A 15,252-nucleotide genomic window follows, 5' to 3' on the forward strand; every position below is an offset into this window, starting at 1 on the left:
TATCAGCATAATGTGTTTAACAATTTGATTTATTGTTTTAAGTTATATTTTCTTGTTGAGAAAACTCTAATGATGTTATGTGAGCTTACTAAAGAAGAATTCACTAAGATGTTCCATATAAGTAAAGTATTTTATTTGTGAAGGTGAGATAAGAGATGTGAGTTGTGAGTTGTCAAAGTGAAAGCGAATGATTTAGTGATACAAAGTCAATGTGATTTTGTGAAATGAGAGTAACAAGTGAATGTGACACTTTGATATGTTATAAAAAGATCTAATGTAGACTGATGTGTGCACAATTGCTATTGTGTTTATAATCATCAATCAGAAGGTTTTCAAAGTACATAAATTAAGTCAATATTGTATGTATACTTATTTCTTGAAGAACTTATTGTATAGTTGCATGTTAGGGCACTAGGCTCTTCTTGCACACATTTGTATATGATCCACCAACTCCTAATAGGGTTGAGGCTTCTAACAAGGCCTAGTCCCCTATCAAGGACTTGAAACACTATACATGCTTCATAGACTCCTAACAAGGTCAATATCCTCAACCAGATCCTTATATATAGTGAATCATCTAGTGGGTTCCATCCCCACTGGGGTTTTCCCTTCACTAGGGTTTCCCTAGTTAAAAAAATATGATGTTATGATCTCTCTTTGTGTATGGTTGTTTGCTTTTCTCAGCACTATTGATTTATTTTACTAGGCACATCATAAAGTGATTAATAATATTTAGTTGTGGGTTAGAAGATTGAAAATACTAATTCACCCCCCTCTCAGTATTATATATTTCTAATAGGGACCAAAATTCAGTGATATCTTGATGCCTCTAGAGTGTTTTCTTATTGGTACTAGATTAGATATCCACTCTGCATAGTCAATAGGTCTGATAAAGTTGATATCCAATAATTTCTTCAATTCAGCTTTGACAAGGAGAGCAACCTGAGGATGCATCTTTCTCAACTTTTTCTTTACTAGTTTCACTCTTGGTTTTAATGGTAAGGGATGAAGGACTAGATCAAGATCTATTCTAGGCATTTCTGCATAAGACTTGGCAAAGTTGATCTACCTTTCTAGAAAGAATCTAACAAGTTCATCTCTTTCCTCTAGTGATAATGAGGCTACAAAATGTATGATCTTAAGGTTGTTAGGTGTTCCCAAATTTATCTCTTCTACCATTTCCACAAGTAATTTTGATCTTTCCTCTAATGGGGGTATGTCCAATTTTCCATCCTTGGGTGCCTCAGAGAGTTTTTCACCCTTGGATGTGTCCTTTATTTTTACTTTTTCATGTTGAATTCACCAATTTTAGGACCAAAAAATGGGCTAATATCTAACATACTATGATCAAATCACAAACTCAATAATCACACATTAATACCCTCTATTCTACCACAAAATCCTAATAAACAAAGAAAGCAACACAAAGTTAAAAACCCCCTCTTTCATTTGTAGCTCCCATGTCCTTCTTTCTTCTCTATTTGATGTAGTTCCAATTGCCTATAATGCACACACCTAAGAAGAAAAAGGTCTATGATAATGATAATGATATGAGAATACTAGAAGAATTTATTTTGATCTTGAGAGACCAAAGACCAAGGGACCAAAAATGAGAGGAAGAATGCTCAATTTATAATCAACATACAAGATGAGAGCATTGGATTAGTCACCTTGGATATGTGACTTGGCAAGAGATCCCTTTGATAATCCATGACACATATGATGTAAGATGCCAAATGTAGGATTGTATGATACTTGGAAGTCAAACATGGCTAAAAAAGGAAGAGGATCTATGATGTGTCATGTGACACCACAAACCTACTCAAAGCCAAGAATCTATGATAATGGAAGCCAAATATAGGCATGCTTAAGGAATAAGAATATATTAATTATGACAATACTTATCCAAGTGTAGATAGAGAATCCATGATGTGTGATGTCCATGTGTCATGATGATGTCAAGATTATGTCAATATTATGTGGAATATTTGAATTAAAAATCCATTATTCCACACAAAAGGAAATTAGTAAAATAGAAGTTAATGGTAGAAAATATGACTTAGGAAATTGTGAATTTCCATGGTTTGTGAAGATGAATCAATTAATTAATAAAAATAATTAATTAAGGATGTTCATTAGGAAGAATAATTATTAAAATGGCATAGGATTAAATTATGGGTTATTTAATCCTATAGAGAAAATTAGTCGATGATTGGCCAATTTGATTAAATAAGTGCGACAATATCCTTTGATGAAAATGTGAGGATTATGAAAATCAACTAGGATGATGATGGATAGACCAAAGCAATGGTCAAAGTTATAAATTTATTAAAATTGATAACATGCCAAGGACACATGACATAAATTAAGGACATGTAACACTTAACCGATATCAAAAATGCTACAAGACCAAGATTGATTGATATGGTTGATCATAATAAAATTGATGAACATTGTCAATGTTATTAAAATGGTTTGATGATGTCATTATTTGACACTGAGGGACTCAAAAATGTTAATGAGCAAGTGACGAGAATGACAATTTGACCTAGCACTAAGAGCCATGATAGTACTAAGGCCAGATTGATAAGTTGGATTGATTAATAGGTTTTTGAGGCATTGAAAGCCACAACAATGCCTAGGATTAGATATATTATGATTGATTTGGGATGTTTGACATGTTTTTGGTTGATTAAGGCTGATTTTGGGTGATTTCAGATAGATTTAGGGTGATTTTGTGTTGATTTGATATGATTCTGAGTTGAGTTGATACAATTTTTGATGATGTTGAAATGGTTCTGAAATGATCTACAACTAACATGAAAGAGCATACAAAAGATAACAACCATTATTGGGATATAATCAAGTTGGCCAAAAGATCAGAATTAGTGGAATGAGAAAATGGGATGAGTTAGTATGAAAAAGTGATGAAACTGTAGACAGGAACCATTTTTGAGCATCTACATCAACACCTAGTTGTCAGAGGCATAGTGCACCCTTGACCAATCAAGGGTATAGCCTATCAATAACGGGCCAATCAAGGTCATAGTGCTCCCCTAATTTAGACCTATTTTGGGTCTCCTCTTGTGTTTGGGTACCTTCAAGGTTTTAATTCCTAGGAAAATAAGCTTGCAAGAGTTAGTTAATTTCAAGCTTTGTATAAACCCTTGGATTTTCCCCATTTTTCATGTATCTCATCATCAAGTATTCAGATTCAAGCTCTCAATTTCTCAAGAATTATTCAAGTATTCAAGGCACTCAAGTTGTTTCTCAATTCAATATCAAGGATATATGCATTCAATCCATTGAAGGAGTCTATGCTAGATCTTCTAGTGAATTTTCAACATTCAATATCTCCCTTCATACATTAAAGATAATTTGTTGCATCTTCACCATCCATGCTTTCAATATCTACATTCATCTACATACATTCACAAAGTGGATTTCAAGCACAAACATTCATGAAAGTTTTTTTTTACTTTGATTTCATTTCTAGGGTTTTCAAGTTGAGTGAAAGCTATTTCACATATATACTTGATTACATTCCAAATTCAAGAGCATATTCATAAGATTTACATTGCTTCGTATTAGATCTATCACTATTACTTGCTAGCATTATATATTTATTTCAATTCAAGGTTAATTCCTAGACAGAGGTTTTACCAAGTCAACCCCCCTCCCAACAACAAAAAAACAACCCCTTTGTTTTACAAGCTTTGGATCTTGAATCACAAATAGGCTATGGATCTAGATACCCTTTTTGGCTCTTAGTAGAACTAAAAAACAAAAATCAACATCACACAAAGTTTATCAAGGTCATTGTTTTCCCCTAAATATCTAGTTTACCCCTGACATATCTTTGAATGATTTCTAGGTTTTATCTACCTCACAGATTTCAGCCTAGGATCTAGATTATAGTAGCCTCTAACATTATTTGACAACACATTTTCCAATTTTTTATTCTGCAAGGTATATCATCTTCTCCTTTCCATTTCCATTACAACATTACTTTCTTTATCCTTTTGATTAAATCCTCTTAAGGTGGGGGTGAGAGGGAAATAAATATGAGTTATTCATTCCTTCTTTTTGTATTAGATTTAGATTGGTACTTCCCCTTATATCAATCTAATCTAATCAAATGGGTTGGATCTTGTCTTTTCATCTTCATTAATGCACAATTGGTCTACTTCCATTTTGTAACCCTACAATAACATTTTTTACACATTAGATAGGAATTAAAGAGATTGAAAGAGGAAAAATTATCAATTTTTTTATTTATTTTTTATGAATATTCCCTTTCTATTAATTTAAATATAAATTTACATATTCACAAACAAAGGGGTCAAGGGACACAAGGTCACCCCGCAAGAGTTCAAATAGCTAGAGGTCATACACTTAACTCTTCATCAAAAAATAAAGCACCCCTCAAGATGCAAGAGCAATATTAGTTGAGGGGGGGAGGTTCATGATCATCATGGCCCCATACATCAGCAAGGTTAGTAAGGGGTTCAAGAGGAGCTGACCCATCAATAGCATCATCTTTTTTCTCTTTATCTTTATCTCCCTTTGGACTAGGAGGCAAGATTTCCAGATCTAGTTGGGGGAAGGACCACTTAGGATTTGGGTTGGAGGAAGGCCATCTAGGAGCATGAGAAATAGGGGGATCCATTGAGGACCATCCTAAACCATGCCTCACAAGAGGATAAATTGAGCGTTGGTGACCTTCAAAACCACCACTGGGAAAGCAATGAGGAGGTTGCAACGTAGGGGTATGTGAGTGATAGGCTGAAGAGATGCAGCCCCACTGATGGCCCTAAGGAGGCATATGATTTCTAGAAATAGAATAAGGTGGCACCCTAGCCAATTTATAGGGAGTGTTCCCTAGTGAGCTTAAATCTCCTATAGGTGAGCCACTTTATCAATTTATACTTGAATCTACATATTACATTGTTGCACACACAAGCTTTAGTATACATTGAAACATTTATATCAAGAGAATTGTAAAAAAACACAATAGCTTTTTGGTCCTTCCATATAGTGAATAAAATCTCCAATCTGAAAGCATGCCAAATTTGAGAGTATTTATAGAATCCCCTAGCAAAATCATATGCCAAGAAAAAGCTTCTATGTGGAAAGGCTTTAAAAATTCACAAATCCTTTTTAATACTACTAGGAACATCTAAAAAACTATTAAATATGTAGAAACATCATAGGTTACCCACAAAAAGGGCATCTAGAGTAGGAGGCACCCAAATGTCAAATCTGAGGGCCCAAAGACAACCCCTATAAAATGATACACCAAGAAAAGTGCACAATCTTTTTCTTAGTGATGGCTTCCTACATATTGAGCTATTGTTTTGTATAAAAATATTTTTTTATTTTTCTATTTTTTAATGAATCCATTCTAACAATGCAACTATATGAATTCCTAAATTAACTAAGTGTTTGTAAAAGCAAATAATAAAAATAGGGTAACAAGAAGTTTAAGAAAATAACATGAAAAGTAAATCCTAATGGATATAAACTATGGAAACAATGCATCTATGAGTTGAGCTTTTGAAAAGATTAGTAGGTAACCAATGAAAATAGGAGCAGTGCCTCCTTAATTCCACCAATGCAATTGTAAATGGAAATTCAGTAATCATAAGTTGTTTCACTTTTCATCAAATTGCAGGGCCACAAAAAGTGTGCCCATGCAAGACCAAAAGCTATGTAAGAACAATATGATGATCTCTTCTCAAACTAAGTATGTTAGTGGAATTTGTAGACCCATAGAAAACACCAAAATTAAAATATCGTACAACCAAAAATAATGCAATAAAACTATTGGCTCAATTACATTCCATCAACATACATTCACAAAATATAACACACTTAAGCAAGAATCACTACACTCCAAATGTGAGCACCAAGAGCATATATTATTAAATCAAAATAATGGCAGCCTTCAATACATATTACATTCTCAAATTTATAATTAATCTTCTCCTCAATTTTTGTTGAGAGTGAGAGATATCTTTATGCAATCATATGCTTCTAAACTAATAAAACAAATCTATTTATGTACAAACTAACTATCTAACTAGTGCTAAGTAGGAATCCATCCATATTTGTATCATTAAATGGATGCATGAGCCTTTACATGTCTTAAAAAAATAAAACATGAGAAAATAAGAAGAAGAAATCCTTTAGATGATGTAGGAGCAGCTGGAAGTGCTAAAAATAGAAGCTCCATCTTCACTAGGCATTTGCAAGGGTTAAACTATTGTCAGAATGTGTTTTTGATGCATGGAAAGCTCTAAATTTAGAACTGGAAGTTAACTATCAACACACCTCTTAATTCTTCAAAACTTTTTCCAAACCTCACACCTAGCACACCTATGCACCTAGCACACCTTAGAAGTAGGTTCAAATAATGAAAAATTTCACCAAGTGTTAAAACTAAAATTTTGGCTTCTGGGTTTTGCTCTCCTTTATACTAGAGCTATGTCAAGGTATTTTCTCTTGAATTTCTCATTGATCTTAGTGACTAAATATGGATTTGGAAAATCTAAGGCTTCATACTTATCCTTTACTTTCTACCTATAGTTGCCCACCTCGATGCAAGTCTCTGCAAAATCTCTGAGTTTTACATCTAAATCTAATAATGCTTCTTCTATTCTGAATGTTTTCCTAATGTCATCATCATTAGAATCTTCAAAAAAAAAATTTAAAATTTCTCAACTACTACCTCTACCTTTATCAATTTATCCCTTTCATCATCCTCAAAAATATCTAAACATGCATCACTATAATGTTTCTCTGCCTCCAAAATTTGATCTTGGGGTTGATCCTTGAGCTTATGAATCTCAACATGTAATGTCTCCATTACTTTATTACCATACATAATCTTCTCTATCCAATCATCAATCTTATCCAACTCTTCTACCATATATACTTCAATTAACATCTAATACCTTTGGCCCTTGATTGACTATAATGCTTGGAAGTCCTTGCTCCAGGTATGTACTTCATCCACCAAACCAAACTCTTGATTCAAAATGGCCACTAGCCTATCCAAATTTTAATGCATATCGTGTAGAAGCTTTAGATTTCTCTATATAATTTATACACCTTTTTCTTCAAAACTCTCTCTCCATTGTTGATAAGCTCTCAAAAATGGATCTAATTGTATATTCTCCTTACCTTTTTTCCTCCAATGCCATGTTCAAAGTCTCCTTAGGATTTGTAGGATCTAAAGGACCAACAACTTTGTTCATATATCCTTTTAGGATCTCATTATGTCTCTGAAGTTTTATCAATTCTACCCCATCCTATTCTAAGTTCCTAAACACTTCTTTAATTCTCATTGTCACCATCAACTTAGCTATGTCCAAGATAGGTTTCACAAGCATAACCTCCATAATCCGATAATCTCTTGGATTTAATTCTTCAACATCTGTATGTGGAGGAGGGATAGCCATGTGAGAAAATAAGTCTTGGTTTTGATTACTCATAATGAAGGCTAATGCTGGTGGTGACTCAAGCTTCCTAAGAACTTCAATCAATTCCATCATATCCTCTTCCTCAATAGTGAATTACTGCCTCTTGTTTCTTATCATCTCTTTTCTTAGTCATCTTGGTATATGCTCCATCTAGTATTTTCCTTTTAAAGATGAAGGAGTTTTCTCTACTATGTTCTTCCCCTTATCACTCCTCTTTGGATTCTTCTCCTTCTATGAGAGATCCATATCAAGAGTTTTTGTATCTATGGAGTCCATAGATCTCACCTCTATGTCTTGGAAATTTTTCTGAGGATACTCACTTATTTTTCCTTCCTCCAATACTTCATTGGTGGATACTTGTTGTGGCTCTTCCTCTTGTTCCACCTGAACCTATTCTTCTTATTGTTTGGAGGGAGAGGATTGGTTGATCCTTTATCTACACAAAATATGACTTGAATGGGCAATGGTGTACCTACATTGGGCCTTTGTGGCTTAGGTGGCAACTAACTCCAATCCTCCTATTAAGGTTGATTAGTTGGAGTATCTCTTATTTTGTCTCCCACAATTTCAATGTTGACTGGCATAAAATCAAAATCTAACATCTTGAAGACATCAGTCCCCTCCACATCCTACTCATCAATTCATTATTGTAGTTCATCTTTTGATGTAGTGGACTAAATAGACTGCTCAGGAATGGATGGCAACATAATTGTGGAGCTTCTTATCCATTCCAATTTCATGGCTCTAGAAAGATGGGTCCTTTAGTTCAAAGGAAGGTTATCCTCTTCATCCTCATCATCCTCTTCTTCTTCCTCTTCTGGGATAACTTTTAGGACTGATGGGACAAGAATCACTCTCCTAGTTACCTTTTGTCTCCTCTTGACTAGAGTCTTGATCTTTCTTTTCCTAGGAGCAGATTGGGAGGCTTGTACCTCTTGTTGTAATGGAGGTATTTCATGTACTTCTATTTCTACTTCTCCTTGTATTTGCTTAGTTGGTGGCACTTGAGGATTGTCCTAGGCTTGTGTAGCTTCAATATTCTCTAACTCTTGTGTATTTTCTACCCCTAGCTATAGAGGTGTTTGAGTTGCTTCCTCTTCTAGCTCAGCTTGTTTGGGAGAAGTTCTATTTCTCTTTCCTTTACCTTTCTAAGCCCTATAATACCCAACTTCTCTATCAAGTTGGTGCACTATTTCTAGCCTTGCTAGGGACTAAGTTGTAAATGTAGGCATTGTAACCTTAGCTCCTCAACCTCTTGCTAAGAAGGCTTGAGCATGGAAAACTACTGATTGAGGAATTGGATCCAACTTGAAAGGTCTTTTGATCCAATTCTTTATCAATTTGATGACATGCCTAGCCCTATGATTGATGTTTGAGTTTTCTTCCTTATCAACCTCAGCATTCATAATAGGTCAATCACCAATCTTCTCCCTATTGAATAATGGATCAAGGACATCTTCAGTATCCTATTGCAAAACCTTTAAAGGAACCTTAATCATCAAAGCATTGGTTTCCAAATAGAGAGTCATCCTAAAATAAAACCTTATTCAAAATATTGTAGTCATCTATTGTGTTCATCCAGTGATCCTCAATTACATCTTCACATTGAAATGTCTTACCACCCAAATATTGTACCTTTCCAAAGTTATCAAAATAGGGTCAAGGAGAATTATATTCATCCAAAGGATATTGATCCCACTCATACTCAAATGATGGAATATCTTATTTTCGGACCACACTAAATGGTCCTATAGTAGCAAGCCACACCTAGGTTATTTTGTGCTACTTTTCTACTATGTTGTATGCAAATAAGAGTTGTCAAGTGTTCTTCAATGTTGGATATCTAGGGAGCTTCTTGGGATTGAGAGTGGTACCTACTACTCTTAAATAAGTGAATGTTTGATACAAGATGTAGTAGGCTTCAACTTCTTAAATCATTGTCATTGCCTCCTCTAACATACTCTTATCATAATCCCCTTCAATGAACCTAATTATTGTGAATATAAATGCATCATTTACTATCTTGTATTACTTTCTATGCTCTAGAAGCCATTTCTTCAGCAGTTGGGGATAAACTATATAGGGCCATGCATTTGCATCTTGAATATTTCCCTTCTTGAACAATCCCAGATAATCCATCGCCCTTGCAGCTAACAAGTATACCAAATATGATGTCATATAGAACTTTTGGTTATTCTTAACTGCCAGTAGCTCCTCACCCAAGTTCTCACTAAGAATGGAAGCCCAATTAATTAGCATCTCCACTGCTTTGATATTTTCAATAAAACACACCATCCATATATTCAAGTGTCCCAATCCTAGCAACCCCATGACTCTACTCAAGATTATGATAGAATATCTAATATATTTCTTCATGTAACATCTTATCATGTCCACTTTTCCTACTTTATGCCCTAGAGGAGTCTTCTCAATAAGATATGAGGACTGGATGACTTTGAAAGCTTCCTCTACATGTTCTCTATACCATCTCTTTGCTTGGTGATAGGTCAATCTGATGAACTGATCTACTCTTGGAAGATGGAGCACCTTCTCTATGGTATTAGGTTAGAGATCTACAACAATCTCTCTAGTTATGCTCTTTACAGCCCTTTCTTCAGAAGCATAATTCTTAGTGAGTGTTATAATCAGCTCTAAGGATTGTACTAATGTTGGGTGTGATGTTACATTGAATAACCATGATTAGATAAGAGAAGATATCATTGGAGACCTTTCTACTAGTTTTTTGCACAATACCAAGAATTTACTCAAATGTGTATGACCCAATTCCATGTCCCAGATCTCTAAATAATTGTCTTGAAGCTATGACTTGGTTGGAACACCTTGAAACTTGAAAACCATAGGTTTTGGGGCCATCTTTTCAACAAGGATAATGAAGAATCTATTAAATCTGCACAAAAACAATGTCTATTAGTCTAAAGTCAAAGAAAAATCAATTAAATAACACCCTATTATTGACATGGACAAAACCCGAAAATCACAAATGATGGAAACATCTTTAAAACTTGATTTTAACCCTTAAATGCAAAAAAAATGGCACACCTAGTGCACCTCTTAGGTGTACCTAGTATGCCTTTATCCTTAACTCATCTTAATACATGAGGGTGTGCCCCAATACACCTCATGGGGTTCACTTGGTGCACATATCATGTATCACTTCAACGCACTTATGAGTACAAAGGTGATGCACACCTAAATAGGTGTTACCTTTTCAAGTTTTTCAAGAATTTTTAAGTTTTTAAAAGTTTTGCATTAAAAAACATGCACAATTGTGCACCTAAATAGATGCACAACTGCACACCTTAACTTTAGGTATTTTAATGTTTTCTTGTTTTTTATGTGTAGCTTTGGCAAGGAGGTGCACCTTAGAAGGTGTGGTGTTGCGGTTGATAGAAGCTCAAAAGGAAGAATGAAATGGGAAGGGGAGGGTGTCCTCAAGTTTTATAGACCTGGGACCCTAGCATAGCTGTTGGAAGTGTGCAATTGTGCGGGTGTGTTGTTGCACACTTTCCTATAAAGAGTGCTTTCTTAGGATGTTTTAGCACACTAGACCACCTCCTGCACATTTTTCTTTGCAAAAAGATGACTTTTCCCCTCTGATGATGAATTTTAGACTCTGGGTTTTTGAAATGGGAACCATATTTGACTAGAAACACTAGATAAAGCCCTAAAAAAGATTCAAATCCTGGACTAGGGATCCAAAAAGCCAAAAAATAAATTAGGGGGTCCCCATTTCTAGGTGAAATGGGGTGGGTATTGTGAAACTACAACACTACATAGTGACAAACCTATCACTCCAAGTCTACTGATAAGAATTAAAATGCCAGTGTTGGTTGAACACATCTAACATAGGCAAGTGAGGAACCAACTAGTGATAACCCAACTTGGGTTTATAACTAGTCAAAGGGATGGAAGGGTACCACTTCTAGTCCTTCCACCAAGGTTTAACTAACCAAATAGCCAGCTTGTGTAATAGATGTGGGGGCACTGCAAAAAATAGAAGATTGAATGTTTGCAAATCTGGACAAGAAAGAAATAATTATTGTTAGAAATAATAGTCTACCAATATAACTGAAGGGGGGTGAATTAGTTATATAAAAATCTAAAACATTTATCCTCTTAAACAATTTCAACCATTTAATCAATGTAAGAAACAACCATAAAGAGATGCATACAAAATTACACCAAATATGCTGACTAGGGAAATCCTTGATCAGAGGGAAAACCCCAGTGGGAATGATGCCCACAAATGAATGTACTAATATGAATGCCCCTTGTTAGAGGATGGACCTTGTTAGGAGTTTATCACAAAACTTAGTACAATAGTCCCTGTTAGGAGACTTTGAATCCCTATTAGGAGATTCCAACCCAGTTAGGAGTTGTGGAAGGTAGCTAAACCCATTGTCCAAATAGCTTTAGATCAAATCAATGAACCCACTATCCAATTGACCTAAATAATATTCCTTTGAGAATAATAGATGTGAGACAATATTTTCTTCTTCCTCTATCCAGTACATCAAGCTTCTTCACCTTTAGATCATGTAATCAAATCTAGAAATTTGTATCCATCAACAACAACCCTTAAGGTCACTTATATGCATTAACAAGTCATTCTGCTCTGTAGCTTTACTATTTGCAATTCTTCTCTACTCATTAATCTCCTTCATGATGTCTAAAACTCAAAAACCATCTTTCCTTTATACCACACTCAATATTAAATCCTTGAGTTGGCTTCACATTTTACCTTATGCTAATTAAATGAAATACACATTTGATTAATACTATCAGCTCACAGTTATATGCAAACTTTCATGCATGTGGCTTCTATACATGTGCACTTGTTGACATCATCAATGGTCAGTGTACTACCTCTAATTAACTATGCAACCCTTCATTTCAAATATAATGCATTGTATCGATCATAAAATAGGAACTGCTTTCCTAATGATCTATTTTCATGTGGTCTTCTATATATTAATCATATCCTTTGTGCATTGTCAATTCAGGTTCTATGCACTTACCCATGTGTCTAGTACATACTATGGTATGTGTAGGTAACAATGCATAAGCAGATAACTAATGTATTTTCCTAAATACAAAAATCATAGTCTATTGCTCTGTCATTCTTCTAAAAACTCATTACTATGTTGTCATCAATGACAAACACTGTTATAGATACATCATAACAATGTTCTACAATGCTCCCCCATAGCATCAGCATTCATGCTAACAATCTCCCCCTTTGGAATTAATGGAAACATAGATGAAAAACATCTAGTTCCAAGAATACCAACAAGTCTCTTCATCAATCAAATATTTACTTTATGCAAAAAAATTATTGCAACATTTCTCCCCCATAGTACAAAGCCCTCCAATATTTTTCATGTCACTCTCTCCCCCATTGACATCAATGTCAAAGATAGTACATAAGTGGTTCAATTGTTTTGAACATACAATAATCTATTAGCATGACCACAAGCTAGTATGTTGTTTTACAACTCTTCATATAACTTTATAAATAATACAAGTGTCTAAAGACACTATTGCATACCAATTACCAAGAGTCCTTGACTAACTCTATTCATCACAGATACTCCCCCATTGAGGAAGCATCAGCATTCAGTCTAGTCTAACAATGGTGCTATGTACCCTGGATTGATGCACTTTTGTATCTTCTATCCTGAACTAGGCAGAGTCATGACCCCAAGCATGCCTCTCAAGTACTCAAATGTATCCTTTGGTAAAGACTTTGTGAAAATATTTTTAATATGTTGCTTAGTGTTAATATACTCCAGTCTAATCTCCTCTACAACTTTCTCTTTCAACACATGATACTTTATAGAGATGTGCTTAGTCTTAGAATGCAAAACAGGATTCTTAGACATGTTAACTATACTTGTATTATCATAGTAAATGATGACAAGTTCCTTGAATGTAATTCCAATATACTTCATCATCTACTTAATCCATATGACTTGATTATATTTGTTTGCTACTACAACACATTCTACCTCTACAATGCTTTGTGAGGTGCAATCTTGCTTCTTGTTTAGCCAAGAAACCAATCTTCCACCAAGAAAGAATACTCCTCCACTAGTGCTTTTTCTATCATCCCTATCTCCAGCCCAATCAGCATCAGTATAAGTGCAAAGAGTAAAATCATTACTTCTTTCAAACCAAATGCCATAATTAGATGTTCCTTTCAGATATCTGAATATCCTTTTTACTATTGCATAGTGATATTCCTTAGGATTAGCCTAAAATCTTACCACAATTCTAACTACATTAGCTATATCTGATCTACTATGAGTCAGATACTACAATCCTCCAATCATAGATATGTACTTTTTTTGTTCAACAATAGGTGTCTCATCCTTGCTTGATAACTTGTGACCATTTAACACAACAGTTCCAACAGTTTTCTAGACCAAATCTTTTAAATACTTTGTCTAAGAAATAAATATTCCTTCTTTGTTTTGAACAATTTGCAATCCTAAGAAAAAATTCATTTCTCCTATAATGCTCATCTCAAACTCATTTTTCATGTCTTCTAAGAACTTGTTACTAGCTTCATCATTTCCTCCAAAAATTATATCATCAACAAATATAATAATTATTAGCAAACCATCTTCTATTTCTTTCAAGTACAAGTTACTATCTATTATTCCTTTCACAAATCTAAGCTTTGATAAGTATTTATCCAATCTTTCATATCAGGTTCTAGGTTCTTTCTTTAATCCATACAAGGCTTTCTTTAATTTGCAAACCATATCCTTTTCTTCTGTCAAAAGAAATCCTTATGGTTGCTCAATATAGACTTCTTCTTCAAGTTCTCCATTTAGGAATGTTGACTTAACATCCATCTAATATACTTTGAAGTTTTTATTTTCTACATATGCTAAGAACATTCTAACTACTTCCATTCTTGCTATGGGTGCATATGTTTCCTCATAATCAATTCCTTCTTTTTGAGAATAACCTTTGCATACTAGTCTTACTTTGTTTCTTATTATTTCTTGTTTATTCAGTTTATTTTTGAATACCCATTTTGTGCCAATCACATTTTTGTCCTTGGGTCTAGGAACCAATTCCCATGTGTCATTCTTCATTCTCTGTTGAAGTTCTTCTTCCATTGCTTTCAGCCAATGATCATCCTTGATTGCTTCATCTATACTTTTTGGTTCTACTTGAGATATTAGGCACAATTACTCATTCTGCTTCATGTCATTACTCCTTTTTCTGTACTTCCTATTATCTGATCAGTAGGATGGTTTCTTAACAAATTCATATTAAGAGTAGGAGTTGTTGCTTTAGTTATTATTTCATGTAGTGTGCTCTATTCTTCTCTTACTACTTTAGTTTTCAAATTATTTTGCAAGTCATTGTTAGTTTTGAGAAATAGTTCATTGAATCTATTGAGCATTTCAAAATAGTCATTTCCATTAGAAGTATAATCCATCATCTTTTCCTTAGTGCCAAATTTTCATCTATTTTTACATTTCCACACTCTACTATAGTATATGTTCTATAGTTGAAACATCTATAAGCTTTACTCTTCAAAGAATAGCCAATAAACATACCTTCATCGCTTCTCAAATCAAACTTACCAATATCATCATCTCTTTTGATGTAGCATTTTCTTCCAAATATCTTGAAATATTTGATTGATGGTGAGTGACAAAACCAATGTTTTTTCCATACCTTTTATAATCTGTACTCTATTCAGTGTATATACTATTATATTGATTGC

The sequence above is a fragment of the Cupressus sempervirens genome, chromosome 5, assembly GCF_028749045.1.
Source record: "Cupressus sempervirens isolate cs-2001-9-10 chromosome 5, ASM2874904v1, whole genome shotgun sequence".
In the NCBI taxonomy this organism is placed as follows: Eukaryota; Viridiplantae; Streptophyta; class Pinopsida; order Cupressales; family Cupressaceae; genus Cupressus; species Cupressus sempervirens.